The sequence below is a fragment of the Bos javanicus genome, chromosome 1, assembly GCF_032452875.1.
Source record: "Bos javanicus breed banteng chromosome 1, ARS-OSU_banteng_1.0, whole genome shotgun sequence".
Taxonomy (NCBI): domain Eukaryota; kingdom Metazoa; phylum Chordata; class Mammalia; order Artiodactyla; family Bovidae; genus Bos; species Bos javanicus.
Window position 1 is genome coordinate 101960039 of NC_083868.1, and position 22003 is coordinate 101982041.

A 22003-nucleotide genomic window follows, 5' to 3' on the forward strand; every position below is an offset into this window, starting at 1 on the left:
TAAAGAGTTTAGAAGAGAATGGAGAAGGGATTCCTTTGAGGTCCAGTTAGGAGGTTTCTCAGGTGGTGCAGTTGATAAAGAATCCACCTGCCAAAGTAGGAGACACAGGAGATAGGGGTTTCATCCCTGGCTGGGGAAGATCCTCTGGAGTAGAGAATGGCAACCAACTCCACTATTCTTGCTTGGAAAATTCCATGGACATTGGAGTCAGGTGCGATTGAACATAAACATGTCAGTGATCAGGACTCCACATTTCCACTGCAGTGGGCACAAGTTTGATCCCTGGTCTGGGAACTAAGATCCTGTTTGCCACATGGTACAGGCAAAAAAAGAGTTCAGAATTCAGGGTATGTTTAAAGAAGTAGGTGGAGGTGTACATAGAAAGTTAATTAGGTGGTAAATTATTATTGAATAAAAATATACCTTTAAAATATATATTCTATATTTAACATTGTATCCTTTAAAAGTGTGTATATATTGGCCTAATTTTATACATGAAGCGAAGTGAAGTTGTTCAGTTATGTCTGACTCTTTGCAACCCCATGGACTGTAGCCTACCAGGCTTCTCCATCCATGGGATTCTCCAGGCAAGAATACTGGAATGGGTTGCCTTTTCCTTATCCAGGGGATCTTCCCAACCCAGGGATCGAACCCCAGTCTCCTGCATTGTAGGCAGATGCTTTTACTGTCTGAGCCACCAGGGAAATTCTAATTTTATACATAGACATCCTTAGAACAAGAGAACATGAAATGTAAAATGATAAAAAAATTTTAAAAAATTCATCTCTGCACAGGCTTCCAATATCAATTAGGAGATATATTGCTAAAGGGGATAAGGATAAAAAGGTGGATTCCCAAGTGACAAAACAGTAACTTCACATTCATCCTGTCTGTCTCATCCTATTTAAACCTTGCTTACTTGTGAATGTGTTCATTTTCAACTTTAAAAGTTCAGCCTTCTCCTGATACTTTTAAGTCAAACCAGGCTGTTTAGGATCCTTTTAGAGGTTGTGTAACACTGTCATCTACTAAACACAAGAAATCCCTCCAAAATGTGACTTCAGCTAAAACAAAATGGAACCTGGATCATTTTTGTTGTTTTTCCGTGCTCCCAATCATCCTTTCAATCTCATATTTCCTATTGCCAATCCATGATCTATTTAGTAACTTCTTAACATCTGTTATGTTTTTCAAGCCCCACATAATATTCTCATCAGCTTGAACATCACACAGAACCTCTCCACCTCCAAGATCTTATATTAGATGCTTTCTCTTATTATAAACCTCTTATCTTTTCTTTCTTTCAGGTTCACTAAACTTATTCTTTGTATTTTTATCATAAACTCCAATTGCTTCCCTCAAAACTCAGTTGGTAAAGAATCCATCTGCAATTCAGGAGACCACGGTTTGATTCCTGGGTCTGGAAGATCCCCTGGAGAAGAGATGGGCTACCCAATTCAGTTTTCTTGGGCTTCCCTTGTGGCTCAGCTGGTAAAAAATCTGTCTGCAATGAGTGAGACCTGGGTTCAATCCCTGGGTTTGGAAGATTCCCCTGGAGAAGGGAAAAGCTACCCACTCCAGTATTCTGGCCTAGAGAATTCCATGGGGTCACAAAGAGTCAGACATGACTAAGTGACTTTCACTTTCCTATCACTCACCTCTGCCAATTTACTCAGCTCTTTAATCTCTAACTGTAATTGATTCCAGAATGCATCATGATCTTTATTTCTACCACCGCACCCATCCAAAGCTCAGATTTCCCCAGAGTTTATTCCCTTTCTCTACATCTAGGCCATGTATTAACCTAGATAGCATATTGAAAAGCAAAGACATTACTTTTCCAACAAAGATCCGTCTAGTCAAGGCTATGGTTTTTCCATATATGGTTTTTCATGTATGGATGTGAGAGTTGGACTGTGAAGAAAGCTGAGCGCCAAAAAATTGATGCTTTTGAACTGTGGTGTTGGAGACGACTATTGAGAGTCCTTTGGACTGCAAGGAGATCCAACCAGTCCATTCTGAAGGAGATCAGCCCTGGGATTTCTTTGGAAGGAATGATGCTAAAGCTGAAACTCCAGTACTTTGGCCACCTCATGCAAAGAGTTGACTCATTGGAAAAGACTCTGATGCTGGGAGGGATTGGGGGCAGGAGGAGAAGGGGACGACAGAGGATGAGATGGCTGGATGGTATCACTGACTCAATGGACGTGAATCTGTGTGAATTCCGGGAGTTGGTGATGGACAGGGAGGCCTGGTGTGCTGCGATTCATGGGGTCGCAAAGAGTCGGACATGACTGAGCGACTGAACTGAAGTGAACTGAACTGAGGCCATATATTATTGCTGATTAAAGATTTAAATACATGAAGTCATGTATATGTGCCATGAGCTCAGTTGTATCAGACTCTTTGTGACCCCATGAACTATATAACCCATCCGGCTCCTATGTCCATGGAATTTTCAAGGCAAGAATACTGGAGTGGCATGCCATTTCCTCCTCCAGGGGATCTTTCCAACCCAGGGACTGAATTCATGTCTCCTGTGTCTTCTGCATTGCAGGCAGATTATTTGCCTGCTGAGCCATCTGGCAAATGCTCCTTCAAAAAAAAAAAAATGACATTCATTTTTTAGTGGGACTCACTATTGCAAAATATATTTAGTTCACACATTTTTTCTCATTGCCTAACATACTTCCAAGAAAGAAATACTAAAATTTACACATCACCATATCACTTTAAGAGGGCTTTCCTGGTAGCTCAAGTGGTTATGAATCTGCCTGCAATGCAGGAGACAAGGGTTCAATCCCTGGGCCAGGAAGATCCCCTGGAGAAAGGAATGGCAACTCACGTCAGCATTCTTGACTGGGAAATCCCATGTACAGAGGAGCCTGGCCGGCTACAGTCCACAGGGTTGCAAAGAATTGTACACAGCTGAGCAACTAACATATCACTTTAAATCCCCAATTTATACACACTTTAATAAAAACTCCCAATAAGAACTTCCTCAGGTAATATCCTCCCAAACTCAGCAAATTTCTTTTACCATATTTATCTCTTATTCTATCATCTGGTCTCAGAAAAAGATGCATCTCTCTTCCCAACATTTATATTTTAAAATGCTTGCTTTACCATATACTTAGCCCCTTCCTTGCTAATGTCTATTATCCAATACTAAATATCCACCTGAGTGTTCCACTACAAACCTTCATTAAGACAAAAATGTAATTCATCACCTTGCTCTCCTCTTTTTTCATATACTTAACATAGTGAACCAGCCTCAACTTTTAAACCATTTTTTTTCACATTGTTGTCAAGTTTTTTAAAATCAGCTTGCACAGTTTACATATGATTATACTGTCCTCCACCTCTTTTTATTTCTGCTGCCACCAGGACTGAAAAAACAGAACTTGTGAGATATCGTAACTTCACTGTTGCAAAAACCTCTTCACTACTTTGATTCTGCTCTGATTTCTCTTTCATATATTATTGCCAAATTAATCTTCTGAAAAAATACACTATTATATTGTTTGTTTCCTTGACAGTACATCATTTGCCAAATGGTCTCAATTCATTAGTCTGATGCTTAACACTCTCCTGAATTTGAATTTCTTAGCTCTATATTTAGAATTTTACACTCTTCCACAAAATGAGTTTTATACTTCACCCAAACAGAAATGATATCATAGTACACAGTGTCAAAGAGCTTTTTTAGCTACCTAGCACTTTCAGAACACACTTCATATGTTGAAAGGAGTTTCCTTCTTTATGATTTCAGCTTCCATTACTGCCAAGAAACAGGCATGGTCCCCAAATTAGACACACTGACTTGAAAAAAAAAAAAAGAAGAGAAGTATAAGAAAAGAAAGGTACTGTGTGAACAACTTTATACAAGAGAGCTGATGAGATTTTCAGCAGTCAAAGGCAAAAATAGAAATCTTTGCCCATAAAATTCTCAATTTAGTGTTCTGTGCCAATTATCTTTATTTTATTGTAATTTCTTCTTCTTCTTAATATTCTCAATTTGATTTACTTACCCAAAGCAAGATTTCCCTGGTGGCTCAGTGGTAAAGAATCTGCCTGCAATTCAGGAGTTGCAGGAGAAGTATGGCAGACTTCTGGGGAAAATCTCCTGGAGGAAGAAATGGGAATGCACTCAGTATTGTTGTCTGGAAAATTCCATGAATAGAGGGGCCTGGCGGGCTACAGACCATGAGGTTGCAAACAGTTGGACACAGCTGAGCATGCAATCATATACATATTGCCATATATAAATATGCACTTTAAATCTCAAATTACTTTCCTACTAAATAATAAAATGTACTCTTTTAGCTTTAGTTTTTATAAATTTTACTGAAGTATGTGTCACTTCTAACCAACTCTGCATCCTTGAAAAAGATCTTTTCGCCTAAAGTCATTTCTTTTACCAGTCATACCTTTCAGAACTTTTACATTCTCTCCTCACTAACTTCCTGTCGAGACCAGCACGACAAGCAGAGTTTTTGAGAGTGTGATATGGTTAGAGAATGAGAGACGAGACACAAGAATTTAGAGAAAAGTGAGGATCAGGGGACCAACACTGGTCTAAGGTGAAGGCGCCGAAACTGAATCCAAGCAGCTTTATTATACTTTCAGCCATGAATGAGAGAATATGTGGGGAGTTAAACTATAGCTCATGTGGCCTTCAAGGCCAAAGAACAAAATGATCATTAACCATTGAGTAATTAGGAACCAGTAATCAGTAACAAATCAGTAGCTAAGAATAATATTCTTATCTATAGATTTTCCACGTAAAACATGTGACTCTGAGACGCCAGTTGAGAAACAGTCTGGGGTCGGTTTTCCCACCCCAGGGTCATATCTTGTTTTCAAGATTATGAACTGTTCCCTCTGGACTTGTTCCAAGAGCCTCATGCCTTATAGCATCCAGTTTATCAATAATTATAAATTTCTTTTGCAGCCCTTGTCAGGGCCTGCTTTTCTTTTATTCTTCCTGTCTCCTACAACTTCCCAAATGTGGATATTCCCTTTAGTTTAAAGAGAAAGGGCTTTTCTTGCTCTACGTTTCTTTTCATGTTTTTTTAATACTCATTAATGACTATGTATTGATAAGACTAAAAATATACTTATCTGACTTCTGAATTTTTGTCATATGTCTCCAATATACTTTAAGATATTAGTGCTAAATATCACACTATATTTCTAAATTTCCTATATCTGGAATTTAATTTAAAGAAGCCTTCCATACCACCTTTCTGGTTTTTGTCAGCATCACAATTACTTTTTCCATAGCACTACCTTGAAATATCTCTCCTTTAGGATTCTCTGTAGAAGGCAGTGAAAGTCATTCAGTTGTGTCCAATTCTTTGAGACCACATGGACTATACAGCCCATGGAATTCTCCAGGCCAAAAGACTGGAGTGGGTAGTTGTTCCCTTCTCCAGGGGATCTCCCAACCCAGGGATTCTTTATCAACTGAGCTATCAGGGAAGCTCATATAAGGCAGAGTCATAACTAAATTGGAATATGAATTCCATGAAATAGTCACAATTTCTTCAAGGAACTGAAGAGCAAGCTAATGGACCACCCAGAATTCTTCTCTCAATCATAATTGCAGGAAGCTGAGGAAAGAGTGGTAAAAACACTTTAATATCAAAAAAAGAGAGTGCAATAATTATATGCAGTGTGAAAGAGGGGAAAACATCCTTGCAAATTTAACAAAATCATTATTTAAAGCATCTTTTACTGTTATGAAACAAAATAAGATTGCAAACAATAAGAAATATGGTACTTTATTGATTTTTTTACATATCTAAGATACATAAGCCTTGTAAACCAACTTTCTTAATCCTCACAACATAAAATTTCAGACTTGTTTTCAAATTACCTTCAGTAAGGACATATAGATGAATGCAATGATAGCTCCATTCACGTCAGGCTTATAATAATTTTTACAATATGCTTTGATTTGGAGATTGTAGGGTTGTATAGCATAAAATATATTATGTAAAAGTATCTGTTTCCACATCTGATACTGACATTCAAAATTCAACATCAGAGCAAGCAGAGGAGATAAAAATGGAGGATTTTTTAAAAGACACTATGAGTTGTTTGGAAAAACACACAAGGCCTCTTGGGGGGATGTTAGGAATTTAAGGAGGAAGGTAGAGATGGAACAATAGTTATAAGAGAGTAGAGACTGAAGCGACTTAGCAGTAACAGTAGTAGTAGCAGTAGAGAGCCTATCAAAGTATGACGTATGTTTAGAAAGAAGACACAAGCAAATTTAGGAATAAAAGAATAAAGATAAGAGAAGGCTTGGGAGTTTGGGGTTAGCCAATGCAAAGTGCTATATATAGAATAAACAACAAGGTCCTATTTTGAATAGCACAGGGAACTATATTCAATATTCTGTGTTCTGTAAGCTCTATGATTGACACACAGCTTATGCCAAGCCACAGTGAGGTAGGTCTTTTAGTAAACTGCCTTATCTCTTAATACTGTGCATCCTTTGGTGTTTCTGAGGTTATATTTTCAAGTTCAAAATCTCCCTTTAAATGATATATGGCAAAGTGCCAGAGAAGTAACTATACTGCTTTTGGGTAGATAGACTAAACTTTAGTCTTCTAAAGTTTTCATATTTTCTATTATGGGCCTATATGACTTTTGTAATTGAAAAAAAATTGCTAAAACATGCCAGTCTCTTAAAATCAACAGGTTCTGTTATTCCTTAAGTCAATCAGGGAATGAGTCCTGATTTTATTTCATGAATGAGTATCAAAGAAATAAATATAATATATTCACCCATAAGTCCAGTTCAGTTCAGTTGCTCAGTCATGTCCGACCCTTTGCAATCCCAAGAATCACAGCATGCCAGGCCTCCCTGTCCATCACCAACTCCCGGAGTTCACTCAGACTCACATCCATCGAGTCAGTGATGCCATACAGCCATCTCATCCTCTGTTGTCCCCTTCTCCTCCTGCCCCCAATCCCTCCCAGCATCAGAGTCTTTTCCAATGAGTCAACTCTTTGCATGAGGTGGCCAAAGTACTGGAGTTTCAGCTTTAGCATCATTCTTTCCAAAGAAATCCCAAGGCTGATCTCCTTTAGAATGGACTGGTTGGATCTCCTTGCAGTTCAAGGTACTCTCAGGAGTCTTCTCCAACACCACAGTTCAAAAGCATCAATTCTTTGGCGCTCAGCTTTCTTCACAGTCCAACTCTCACATCCATACATGACCACTGGAAAAACCATAGCCTTGACTAGATGGACCTTTGTTGGCAAAGTAATATCTCTGCTTTTGAATATGCTATCTAGGTTGGTCATAACTTTTCTTCCAAGGAGTAAGCATCTTTTAATTTCATGCTGCAGTCACCATCTGCAGTGATTTTGGAGCCCCCAAAAATAAAGTCTGACACTGTTTCCACTGTTTCCCCATCTATTTCCCATGAAGCGATGGGGCAAGATGCCATGATCTTCATTTTCTGAATGTTGAGCTTTAAGCCAACTTTCTCACTCTCCTCTTTCACTTTCATCAAGAGGCTTTTGAGTTCCTCTTCACTTTCTGCCATAAGGGTGGTGTCATCTGCATATTCACCCATAATGGTATTTAAATATGAATCTTTTTTCACTAGCTTAAGCTCCAAAAAACAGATAGGATTTCATAGATTATCTTCCAAAATTAAGTAATGGGAATGAGGGCAGAATGGTGATCATAAGATTGCTTGGCCTCCTCAGTGACCAAGATTCATATTCTCTCTCTCTGTCTCACTTAATAATTATGCTATATTTCAAAGCAAAGCTGCACTCCAAGATTTCAGAAGGATCTCATACTTCTACGCTGTGAAAATTCTTTTAACTAGAATGCTGTTAGCTAGGAAAACATTCTGACATCATAGTTTATGATCATGGAGAACCTGTCTCTAAAACCTACTAACTGATTGGAGTTTAATGTGACTATATTGATAGAAGCAATCTCTCAGGCCATGTCTTCTCCTGCTATAGCTCTGGAATCATGAAAATCCTGGTTATTCGCTTAGCTTGACTCGGCCACCAAGGCCATTTCTGACCTTAACCCAGGAAGGATGTAAGTAGTTTAGTTCAACTGAATGAAAATCAGTATAAAATCATCTTTGTGCTAGTTATTCATTATCTTATTAAACAACAATGTATACTGGAATGATTGTGCACCCAAGACTACTCATGCTCAGTTGCTTAAGTCATGTCCTCTTTGCAACCTCATGGACTGTAGCCCACCCAGCTCGTCTGTTCATGGGATTTTCCAGGTAAGAATACTGGAATGGGTAACCATTTCCTTCTCCAGAGCATCTTCCCAATTTAGGGATCGAACCTGTGTCACCTGTGTCTCCTGCATTGGCGGACAGATTCGTTACCACTGAGACATTTGGGAAGCCATTTGTCTTACACTGTTTCATTAAAAAATTAAAGCTACCTTCCAAATACAACATTAGAGCTAAGGGAAAAGGCAAACTGGGTGAAAACTAGACCAGTTTTGTACAGGTCATTAGGTTTATTAAATATTAAAGAGTTGCAATTTTCAAATATTATATATGGTAGTCAAAGCAAAAACAAATGGAACATGATCTGCCTCTCAGTTTAAAATGTCTCAAAATATATAAACAGTGCTGTGATGAACATTGGGGTACACGTGTCTCTTTCAATTCTGGTTTCCTCGGTGTGTATGCCCAGCAGTGGGATTGCTGGATCATAAGGCAGTTCTATTTCCAGGTTTTTAAGGAATCTCCACACTGTTCTCCATAGTGGCTGTACTAGTTTGCATTCCCACCAACAGTATAAGAGGGTTCCCTTTTTTCCACACCCTCTCCAGCATTTATTGCTTGTAGACTTTGGATCGCATCCATTCTGACTGGCGTGAAATGGTACTTCATAGTGGTTTTGATTTGCATTTCTCTGATAATGAGTGATGTTGAGCGTCTTTTCATGTGTTTGTTAGCCATCTGTATGTCTTCTTTGGAGAAATGTCTATTTAGTTCTTTGGCCCATTTTTTGATTGGGTCATTTATTTTTCTGGAATTGAGCTCTAGGAGTTGCTTGTATATTTTTGAGATTAGTTGTTTGTCAGTTGCTTCATTTGCTATTATTTTCTCCCATTCTGAAGGCTGTACCCCAATGTTCATCGCAACACTGTTTATAATAGCCAGGACATGGAAGCAACCTAGATGTCCATCAGCAGATGAATGAATAAGAAAGCTGTGGTACATATACACAATGGAGTATTACTCAGCCATTAAAAAGAATACATATGAATCAGTTCTAACGAGGTGGATGAAACTGGAGCCTATTATACAGAGTGAAGTAAGCCAGAAAGAAAAACACCAATACAGTATACTAACGCATATATATGGAATTTAGAAAGATGGTAACAAAAACCCTGTATACAAGACAGCAAAAGAGACACTGATGTATAGAACAGTCTTTTGGACTCTATGGGAGAGGGAGAGGGTGGGATGATTTTGGAGAATGGCATTGAAATACGTATAATATCATATATGAAACGAGTCGCCAGTCCAGGTTTGATGCAGGATACTGGATCCTTGGGGCTGGTGCACTGGGATGACCCAGAGGGATGGTGTGGGGAGAGAGGAGGGAGGAGGGTTCAGGATGGTGAACACATGTATACCTGTGGTGGATTCATTTTGATATTTGGCAAAACCAATACAATATTGTAAAATTTAAAAATAAAATAAAATTTTAAAAAATTAAAAAAATAAAATGTCTACAAAATATAAACATATTAATTGCTTGATGAAAGCAATAGATCTGTTGTCACTTAGGACAGGAACATCTCTCTTTAAGAGACGGTAAAAGATGTGATGCATCCCAACAACCTCTTTATAATAAATGTAATACTGAATTTCAGAAAATAGAATCACATTGGAAAGGAGAAGGAACAGTAAAAGGGAGGTGTGCTTCATCTGGGAAGAACCTAATAGTGGGAGATCAATTTTTAACAATCTTTCTCCATTTTTCACCCCCTGAGACTAAAATGCTCACTATGAGACTATTCTCTGTGGCATGCACTATCCAATCCAAATAGTGTATACTCCAAGAGTATAAAACTACAGAAAAGGGGGGAAAAAAAAATGACAACACTGGTATTGAGATATAGGAAGAGGCCATAGCTTTTAAACACCACCTCCCTTCCTGCCACACATACATATATAAGCATATATACTCACAATTTTAGCTGTACATTTGATAAAAATGAAATGGCACATAGTTCAAGATCATTTATGTGAGGTAGAATTAGACCTGCCCCAGAGTCTATCTAACTTTGATCTTGGGCAAATTAACCAATCCTTTCATCATTAAATAGGGATAATACTGGTACCTACTTAATAAAATTTTGAGTAAGATTAAATAAATCAATTTTTATAAAAGGCTTAGAAAACTACCAGCATGTAATATCCACTATTTGTTTATTTAAAAAATAACAAGAAATGTCTATAAAGATTTGGAGGATCAACATTCTACATTGCTCAATCATTTGTTTATTTAAAAAATGTTCATTGTATATCTATTGTGTCAAGCCCTGAATTTAAAATACATTATGGCAGCTGTGACTATGATAGATCTTCTGCTGTCAAGCCCTAATATCCTAATAACTATTTTACTTTTAAATCTAACAACTGATTTCTGTCTCTTTCTCACTTTTTTTTAATTTCTCTTTTTATTTATTTAAAAAATTATCTCACTAGTTAACAGTTCAATAAAATATTGTACATAAAACATAGTTTAGAAAGCTGGTCTAGTCATATTGCTTGGATGTAATACTTTACAGATTAAAGTGACTGTAGAGTTAAATTTTTGTGAGAGTAAATTGAAGATCCAAATACAAAGTCCACCTTTATTTTAAGATGGGCTTTTAACTAGTGAGTACTGTCTGGAGATGTGGACCTAACCATACAGTGTACAGCTAAATATGCTCAATTATAAAGGAAGTTTAGCTCTAGGCTCAAGTTTGCTCCATATTATTCTTCTTTATTATAAACATGGTAACATACAACCACTGACAGCTCCAACAGATGCAAACACAATGTATATTCTTGGTAAGGCTTGATTGTGACCAAAACTAATGCTTTATTTCAATAGAAACAAGACACATGTACTTAAGTATGCATAGTTTGAAATCAAGGTGTGGTATTTAAAATGTCTTATGTTAACATGTATATTTGTTGGGTTCTTGATTTAAATTACCTATATTTGCATATTTATGCATATCATTTATGCATATCCTGAATGCATATCAGGAAGCTAAAGTTTAAATATTTTATTTTAATTTCTTGGCAGAAAAGTTGATTATAATGTAAATTTTCTTCTAAATTATTTGTGACATTGTTTTCTCCACTAAAGAATGAAAGCACAAAAACACTTTATAAATTAATTATATCTTTATTTTTCCTAATGGAAAACACTCATATTAATGTCAATATTAAAGCCTCATAGGAAAATATATTTATGTTTTAAGTAAATGAAATATTTTAGGATATGTATGTAAATCATTTTAATGGTTTGGAAAAAAAAATCATTTGGTTTACTAAGGGGAATTTTCCAAGTTAAATTTGAATTAAAAGAAATTACATTTATATTGCTCAGATGCACGGTTAACTGAAATTACCTGAAATTAAAAGTTCAAGATTAAAATTTTTGTTGTGAGCTAATATTTATGACAGAAAAGTAAATATTTTAACATATATTAAGTTATAAATAAACAATTACTCTATAAGAATTATAAAATTTTTACATGATACATATTAATAACAAATATTACAGAAGATTATCTTTTAATTTTGTTGGCTCTAAAGTGTTCATTAAAATATATCCATATATTAGATTTAAGAAATATCTTTTGGAATATAGTGTTTCAATATTTCAATATTGAAAAGTATTTAAAATGTATATGTAGACTTCTGTTTTATTTATATCTTTAATACCAATGAATATGGCAACATAGTAGTTATATGTTTAAAGTAATAATGATTAATTTATAGACTGACTAAACAAATAAACCAAGTTTTCCAAGAGTCTATTTCCTCTTTGCAAGATACTCAAGAAAGCAAGCATGAAAATACCTTACTTATAGAATATCTTATTACTGAAATTCTATTATTTTCAGTGATATAAAACTAATTTGAGTTAAATATTAATGCATTTTAAATATATTACCATAAAGTAGCAAAAATAAGCTGGGATAAATATTTGAGAAAAACTATTGGAAAAAAAGAAAAAAAAAGGCTGTAAAATTTCTAGTAGTTTTAACTAGAAGACATATACAAAATTTTCCCCAGAGTGAAACTCTAAACTTAAATTTTGTTTATAATTTTTACTTATAAAAAGTAGTAATACTGGAATAAAAAAATATATATACATATATAAAGTATATAATTTATGGTATCAGGTGTAAAATCACTGATAATGGAACATATACATCTAACTGTACATAAAGTAGAACAATAAATATCACGTCCTCAACAAATGCTGTGAAATAAGTGGTGTTAAAATAAAAGTTTATTAATAAAAATAATTTTATTTGTTTTTCTATAATATTTTGATATAGACCAAGGATTGGCAAACTTCTGTCCACAAACCATATCTGCTCCACCAGCTGTTTTGTATATAAAGTTTTATTTAAACAAAATAGAGCCATTCCTTTATGTATGGTCTATGGCTGCTTTTGTTCTACCATACACTTAAACAGTTATGATAGAGACCATATAGCTTACAAGACCTAAATTATTTACTACCCGGTTCTTTATAGGAAAAGTTTGCTCAACCCAAAATAGATTATTGTTATAAATAATCTATTATTACTAGTTAGGTGATTTAAAGTGGTATTTCAAATGCTTCTTGGTTTCAAATGCATATTTTCAAAAGAATATATCATATTACTATAAGGACTTTTTATTTCCTTAATGCTCCAGTATTTTAACAGTAAAGATAAAAGTTATACTTCATAATTTTCTCTGACATGTTAAAACTTCTAAAATTAAATAGGTTTTTAAAGTACCATTATAATGAAGCATTGGATTTAATTAATTTTATATATCTGAATTACCACAAGGGAATTCAAACTCTACAACTGTTCTTTGTGAAATGAACTTGGCACATTTATGGACCTATGCAAAAAATAAAATAGTATATGCATAACTGCTTAGTTTTATCCATTTAGCTTATCACCAGGTAATTTTTTAAATTTAAAATTTATAACAAAATGTTTTTCTCATGTATGTGCAATTACCAGCACTATTATATTTATTGGGCTCCCCTGATAGCTCAGTTGGTAAAGAATCCACCTGTAATGCAGACGACCCTGGTTTGATTCCTGAATGGGGAAGATCCACCAGAGGAGGGATAGACCAACCACTCCAGTATTCTTGAGCTTCTCTTGTGGCTCAGCTGATAAAGAATCTGTCTGCAATGCAGGAAACCTGGGTTCTATACCTGGTTGGGAAGATCAAATGGAGAAGGGAAAGGTTACCCATTCCAGCGTTCTGGCCTGGGGAGACCTGGGTTCTATCCCTGATTTGGGAAGATCCCCTCGAGAAGGGAAAGGCTACCCATTCCAGTATTCTGGCCTGGAGAATTCCATGGACTGTATAGTCTATGGGGTCACAAAGAGTTGGACATGACTCAGCAACTTTCACTTTCACTTTATATTTATTTAAACAGATGTGCACACATTTGCACGTTTAAAAAAAAAATGCTATGATTAGAGTATGCTATGATTTTATAAACCCATCTTGATAATCCATAATTTTTTTTCTGATTTTTCTAAATCAGCAATTCTTAGTGACTGGCAAGCCAATAAACAGTTTTCATTTCAAGAATGTCACTTTCTGCTCTGCCTCAGAGGTATCTTTGTAAAGAGCATGATTTCTGCTAATATGTAGATTAACACATGTAACAGTCACTCAATAATAATAGAGTTATTATTCAATTTAAATATAACTTCTGCATAATTGCATCATAATGCAGCTTCCATTCAGCTGGTTAATATTCTTGACATCATATAATCTCAAATCGCTAACCTAAGAGCAACCTCTGCTGGCAAACAGAGGCTGAGCTGCAAACATTTTAACCATAGTTTTACAATGTCATTTGACCATGTCAGACTAAAAAGTGTTTGAGGGAAGGTTTTAACATTTTTGTTGTATACGGCTGAGTGACAAATTGTACACTTTTAATATAAAATGAAGGTAAGTATGGTATATTTGTTTTAGGACTAAAAAAAATTCATAAGATTTCTGTTAAATGCTTGATTCTCAGTTCTCAGTTTTGTGGCCTGAGGATCACTTAGGAAGAAAAGTTAAAGATAAGAGCTTTGATTTCAGAGGATCTTAATAGTATTGAATAAAAGGATGATGTATCAAAAAGTTTACTGCAAAATACAAAGTTTTATATAAACAAGCCTATTCTGAATTTTAAGAATGGTTCTAGTACAATGAACCTAATAGATATGAATACCTTAGTGAATTTTCCTTTCCAGATAAATATTGCAAATGAGACCATACAGAAGGATTCAGATAATACTTTTCTATTAGAAGCATATAAAATAAATGCCATCTCGATATAATTTCCAAATATTACATCTACTAAGGATACAACCACACTTTTGGGGTCTATGTTATGGAAATATACACCAAGTTTAACTATAAAATATGTCTTGTGTAGTAGCAAATAATGGTTAAGTAAGTATATATAATATTTTGTCTTTTAGACTGAGTTACATGGAGGATACACATTGTATAAAGGCATGTACATCTAGTCTAACAAAACTATCCACACAGAAAGATTACACTTGAACAATAGTGAACAACTCAAACCCATCAACACTGAGTGGAATATATAGTTATATGTCCTAAATCCACTTGACACTGCTGTCCATTTTTTGAATAAAATTATTCCTCTGTGCTTCATGGAGACATCCTGATAAATTGTAAAAAAACAAATAAAAATTTAGGTCCTTTTAAAAAAAAATGTTTAATACAGACCGTTCTTTATAAAACAGAACTCTCTACAACTGAGAGTTGTACAACTGGCTCTTACTTCTCCCAGGTGTATTTCTCATAGGAATATGTCATTCATATTTCTCCTCTCTGCTAATTCTTTGCACAAACCTTGGCTCTTCTTTCATAATAATAATACTATCCATCATGAATTGGAGAATGCAGTGGCACCCCACTCCAGCACTCTTGCCTGAAAAATCCCATGGACCGAGGAGCCTGGTGGGCTGCAGTCCATGGGGTCGCTAAGAGTCGGACACGACTGAGCGACTTTACTTTCACTTTTCACTTTCATGCATTGGAGAAGGAAATGGCAACCCACTCCAGTGTTCTTGCCTGGAGAATCCCAGGGACGGCGGAGCCTGGTGGGCTTCCATCTATGGGGTCGCACAGAGTCGGACACTACTGAAGCGACTTAGCAGCAGCAGCAGCTATCATGAATGTCTGGTACAGTGGTTCTCAAAATGTGGTCAAGGATCTTGGAGGTCTCTAAGGCACTTGCACTGAGTTCATGAAGTCAAATCTATTTTTGTAATACTAAAATGTCATTTGCCATTTTCACTTTGTTGACATTTGCACTGAAGGTGCAAAAGCAATGGTGGAGAAAACTGCTACTGTCTCACTAAAAATCAGGGCACTGGTACCAAACTGAATCCTTTACCATCATACACAGTTAAAAAATAAAAGAAAAAAAAATCAAATTCACTTGAGAATAACCACAATGCAAAAAGATTAATTTTACTAAATCACGACTCATAAATATGTCTTTTTTACTCCTCCCTGTGATAAAATAGAAAATTTATATATGCATTTCTGCTATATATTAAAGTAAGATGGTCATCTCCAGGAAAATCAGATGTGCGATATTTTTGAGTGGTACTAATTACGCTTTTGGAGAAGGCAATGGCACCCCACTCCAGTACTTTTGCCTAGAAAATCCCATGGACAGAGGAGCCTGGTGGGCTGCAGTCCATGGGGTGTCGAAGAGTCGGACATGACTGAGCGACTTCACTTTCACTTTTCACTTTCATGCATTGGAGAAGGAAATGGCAACCCATTCCAGTGTTCTTGCCTGGAGAATCCCAGGGATGGGGAAGCCATCGCACAGAGTCGGAAACTACTGAAGCGACTTAGCAGCAGCCGCAGCAGTTGTGCTTTACATAGAAAAGAATTTTTACTTGAAAGAACAACTGACAGACAATCTACAATTATCTGGAAGATTATCTGGCAGAAATTTTGACAGAAAGGAATACAGTAAGTTTATACTTCAAGGAAAACAATTATTTGTTAATAATAAAATTCAGAATTTTAAGCAAAATTAAGACGTATAAAAAACTTGCATCTATCATGATAGGCTTAGGAACTTTCCAATAAATAAAGATTTTTCTAATATGATTGGTGGTGACATTAAATGTCACCAAAAATCATGAATGTGATTTTTGGATGTTGCATAATGAAATGTGGCAACATTTGGGAGACAGCATAATCAGTTAACCAACATTTTTCAAGTGACCAATGCATGATATTATGAGACTATGCATCATAAAAGATCCATTCCAAGTATATAACAGATCAATGGGATTTAATGTAAAAGAGCTCTAAAAGTTCATTGATATAGTTTTAAATCCCACATTGCAACAAAGCTTTAGAAAACTATCATTTGTCAAGATTTGATGTTCTACCAAAGAATATCCACAATTATCAGAAAAGCTTTTAAAAGTATTTCTCCATTTTCCAACTACATATCTATTTATGAGCAGATTCTCTTCATATACTTCCACAAAAACAACATATCAAAACAGATTGCATACAGAAAAAGATATGGTAACTCATCTGTTTTATTATAGCAAAGAGTACAAACTCACAAAAATTTAACAATGTAACAAAGCCATTCTTTTAACTAAATTTTGGTCTGGAAAATATAGTTACTTTTCCTTAAAAATATTATTTATTTTAGCTTATAAAGTATACATTGCTATAATTTTTAGTTAATTAGAAAATTATTTTAAAATCCTATTATGGCAAGTATTAATAACTATAGCCCACATACACATTCATTAGAGTACACAACAGTTTCTAAGTTTGTAGGAGGGTCCTTAGTTCATTTAAGTCGCTCAGTCGTGTCTGACTCTTTCCGACCCCATGAATTGCAGCACACCAGGCCTCCCTGTCCATCACCAACTCCTGGAGTCCACCCAAACCCATGTCCGTTGAGTCGGTGATGCCATCCAGCCATCTCATCCTCTGTCATCCCCTTCTCCTCCTGCCCCAAATCCCTCCCAGCATCAGTGTCTTTTCTAATGAGTCAACTCTTAGCATTAGGTGGCCAAAGTACTGGAGTTTCAGCTTTAGCATCATTCCTTCCAAAGAAATCCCAGGGCTGATCTCCTTCAGAATGGACTGGTTGGATCTCCTTGAAGTCCAAGGGATTCTCAATAGAGTCTTCTCCAAAGGCATGAATTCTTCAGCGCTCAGCTTTCTTCACTGTCCAACTCTCACATCCATACATGACCACTGGAAAAACCATAGCCTTGACTAGATGGACCTTTGTTGGCAAAGTAATATCTCTGCTTTTCAATATGCTATCTGCAGCTGCTGCTGCTGCTAAGTCGCTTCAGTCGTGTCTGAATCTGTTTCTTCTCCAAATATGCTATCTAGGTTGGTCATAACCCTCCTTCCAAGGAGTAAGCGTCTTTTAATTTCATGGCTGCAGTCACCATCTGCAGTGATTTTGGAGCCCCAAAAAATAAAGTCTGACACTGTTTCCACTGTTTCCCCATTTATTTCCCATGAAGTGATGGGACACGATGCCATGATCTTCGTTTTCTGAAATGTTGAGCTTTAAGCCAACTTTTTCACTCTCCTCTTTCACTTTCATCAACAGGCTTTTGAGTTCCTCTTCACTTTCTGCCATAAGGGTGGTGTCATCTGCATATTTGAGGTTATTGATATTTCTCCCTGCAATCTTGATTCCAGTTTGTGCTTCTTCCAGCCCAGCATTTCTCATGATGTACTCTGTGTGTAAGTTAAATAAGCAGGGTGACAATATACAGCCTTGACCTACTCCTTTTCCTATTTGGAACCAGTCTGTTGTTCTGTGTCCAGTTCTAACTGTTGCTTCCTGACCTGCATATAGGTTTCTCAAGAGGCAGGTCAGGTGGCCTGGTATTCCCATCTCTTGAAGAATTTTCTACAGTTTATTGTGATCCACACAGTCAAAGGCTTTGGCATAGTCAATAAAGTGTCCGAGGTCAGGGGCGGCGGCTGAGAGTGCCAGGCTGCAATGGCACAGGAGCAGCCAAGAGGAGCTACCCTACATCTGAGGTCTGGGGTGGTGGCAGGGAGGAGGTACCCACCTCCGGAGGCCAGGAGCGGCGGCGGAGAGGAGCAACCCCATGTCCAAGGAGAGGTAGCTTCGCGGGCGCAGGAGGGCCAAGAGGAGCTACTCTACATTCAAGACGGGTCCTAAAACCCCGAATTTGAGAACTATTGACTTGATACGGTTAGATAGTAGCTTATTGACTGCAGATATTACTTCATCATTCCTCAAAGCAATCATATGAGCAATATTATTTTAACGATTTATAGATGGAACTTCAGAAATTTGCCAGAGGTCACATAACTAAAATGGAATAAAGCCAGGATTTGAACACCAGGTCCCATACTGTTTACTATTATACTACTGCCATGATTTTGGTGATAAAGTCTCTTCCAGAGAGTTTATCTGATAGTCGAAGTTTTCCACTGAGGAGCACTGTATTACAAAAAGAATCAGTGACAAAACAACATACCTGAATTTGATTCCTAACTCTACCATAAATTCCTTGAGGTTCAATAGCTTAAACACCGGGCAAATTAATAATGTGCATGGTTCTTGTAATGAGCAAATTAAATAACTCATATAAAATTTCTGTACAAATGTAATGCATACTAAAGTTATTACTGCCTTTGCTTACATTCTAAAACATTAAAAAAACATTAAAAAATCCAATTAATTCAAAATAATCACTTTTTTTTAAATTTTATTTTATTTTTAAACTTTACATAATTGTATTAGTTTTGCCAAATATCAAATGAATCCACCACAGGTCTACATTGTCTCAGCTACTTCTAAATAACATCAGACCTCCTTCACTGGAACATTTGTTTGTTCATTTTCAGTTCACTGATATATCAGGGTGTCGTTTTTGATAAAATATCAGCTCACATACTACACAAAATAAAATTATTTTGTGTAATTTAATGACATACCTCTTTCCTTTTATGAGTTCAGAAAGTATCTCATTAGCAGTTTCACAAATTACCACAATAACTTATGCTGACATGCTCATTTATTCTCATTTATGGATAAATCTGGTTGACAAGCCTAATGAAATATTACAGGAATTCCAAGCCTATGATATGGATCAGGCATCATTAGTGAATTTCAAAATGAGGACTACTTGACACAGGGTGGAGGGAAGCTCATCGGTGGGGCCATGAGCTGAGTGCACTTAGTCACTCTCCCCCATGTTCCTTGAGAAGGTCTGAGACTAGGGCCAAGAACAGGCAGTAACAGGGCCTCCCTGAGCTTCCCAGAGGTGAGTTCCCAGAGAATGTGATTCCATGTGCGAGGGCAGACAGGAGAGGAGATGCCATGGACCCCACTTTTGTGGAGGGGCCTGGAAGATGCCTCGTTTGCCAGAGCATGGAACAGCCTCACGCCTGCCAGGACTACTTGATGCAAACACTTCACTATAAAATGGAATATTGGGCTTCTACCAAATTTTACAATAAAAATGTATTTGTTTGTGGACACTTATCCTTAGTACAATGTGGAGCTGTTCTTACTTCCCGCTCATCAAGAACCACAGTGATCTCAACCATCTGCCTGATACTTCATGAGAGAAAAGAATTCTGCAACTCAGAGTTTTTCTTTGTGTTTAGAATACTATTTTGTATTTTTTGCTTGATAAGTATGATAGTGAAGAAAAAGTATGTTAGTGGCTCAGTCATGTCTGGACTCTTTGTAACCACATAGACTGTGGCCCGCCAGGCTCTCTGTCAATGGAATTCTACATGCACGCATATGGGAGTGGGTAGCCTTTGCCTTCTTCAGAGGATCTTCCCAATCCAGGGATCAAGCCTGGGTCTACTGCATTTCAAGCAGATTTTTTTACCATTTGAACCACCAGTGAAGAGCTAATCATTATAACACACTCTCAATGATCATTTCTAGAAATGAAAAGAATTTAGTATACAAAATTATTTGGAGTTGATACAAACACATTTTATTTAAAAAAGTAAAATTATTTAAAGTCGCTACAAAGAGACTAATGAACAAAAAGTTATTTTCAATCTTTGAGGTTCTTAAAAAATATCTTAATTGTTTAAGGAATTATAAGTGAACTTTTAGAGGCTTCCCTGGTGGCTCAAATGGTAAAGAATCTGCCCACAATGCAGGAGACCCAGGTTCAAATCCCTGGCTCGGGAAGGTACCCTGGAGAAGGAAAGGGCAACCCACTCCATTATTCTTGCCTGGGAAATCCCATGGAGAGAAAAGCGTGGCAGGCTCATGGGGTTGCAAAGAGTTGGACAAAACTGAGTGACTAACAGTTTCAGTTTTCAAGTGAACTTTTAAAGTATAATTTGGAATATATATTTTTAATTAAACATCTGTGTAAAATACACTAATTAAATATCATACAAGGATTAAAAAAACAAAAATAGTTCCTATATATATATATATATAAAATTTCTTTAAGAAATTATAGTCTAATGTATTTTGCATATATCTATACAAAGATTTATATTCACAAATTGCCCAATTTTATTCTTCATTTAAATGTATCTCTTTCTTCAACATAAAAATTTAAATCATTATTTCTTTTCACACTATTATTGTCAAATTCAAACTTAAATTGAAGAAAGTGGGGAAAACCAAGACACAATTCAGGTATGACCTAAATCAAATCCCTTATGACTATACAGTGGAAATAAGAAATAGATTTAAGGGACTATATATGATAGAGTGCTTGATGAAATATGGACGGAGGTGCGTGACATTGTATGGCAGACAGGGATCAAGAATATCTCCAAGAAAAAGAAATGCAAAAAAGCAAAATGGCTGTCTGGGGAGGCCTTACAAATAGCTGTGAAAAGAAGAGAAGCGAAAAGCAAAGGAGGAAAGGAAAGATATACCCATTGGGATGCAGAGTTCCAAAGAACAGCAAGGAGAGATAAGAAAGCCTTCCTCAGTGATCAACGGAAAGAAATAGAGGAAAACAAGGGAATGGGAAAGACTAGGGATATCTTCAAGAAAGTTAAAGATACCAAAGGAACATTTCATGGAAAGATGGGCTCAATAATGGACAGAAATGATATGGACCTAACAGAAGCAGAATGTATTAAGAAGAGGTGACTGTATAAAAAAGATCTTCATAACCCAGATAATCACAAAGGTGTGATCACTCACACTCACCTAGAGCCAGACATCCTGGAATGTGAAGTCAAGTGGGTCTTAGGAAGCATCACTATGAACAACAACAACAACAAAAAGCTAGTGCAGGTGATGATATTCCAGTTGAGCTATTTCAAATCCTGAAAAATGATACTATGAAAGTGCGGCACTCAATATGCCAGCAAATTTGGAAAACTCAGCACTGGCCACAGGACTGGAAAAGGTCAGTTGTCATTCTAATCCCAAAGAAAGGCAATGCCAAAGAATGCTCAAACTACTGCACAATTTCACTCATCTCACGTGCTAGTAAAGTAATGCTCAAAATTCTCCAAGCCAGGCTTCAGCAATACATGAACCGTGATCTTCCAGATGTTCAAGTTGGTTTTAGAAAAGGTAGAGGAACCAGAGATCAAATTGCCAACATCTGCTGGATCATCGAAAAAGCAAGAGAGTTCCAGAAAAAAAACATCTATTTCTGCTTTATTGACTATACCAAAGCCTTTGACTGTGTGGATCACAATAAACT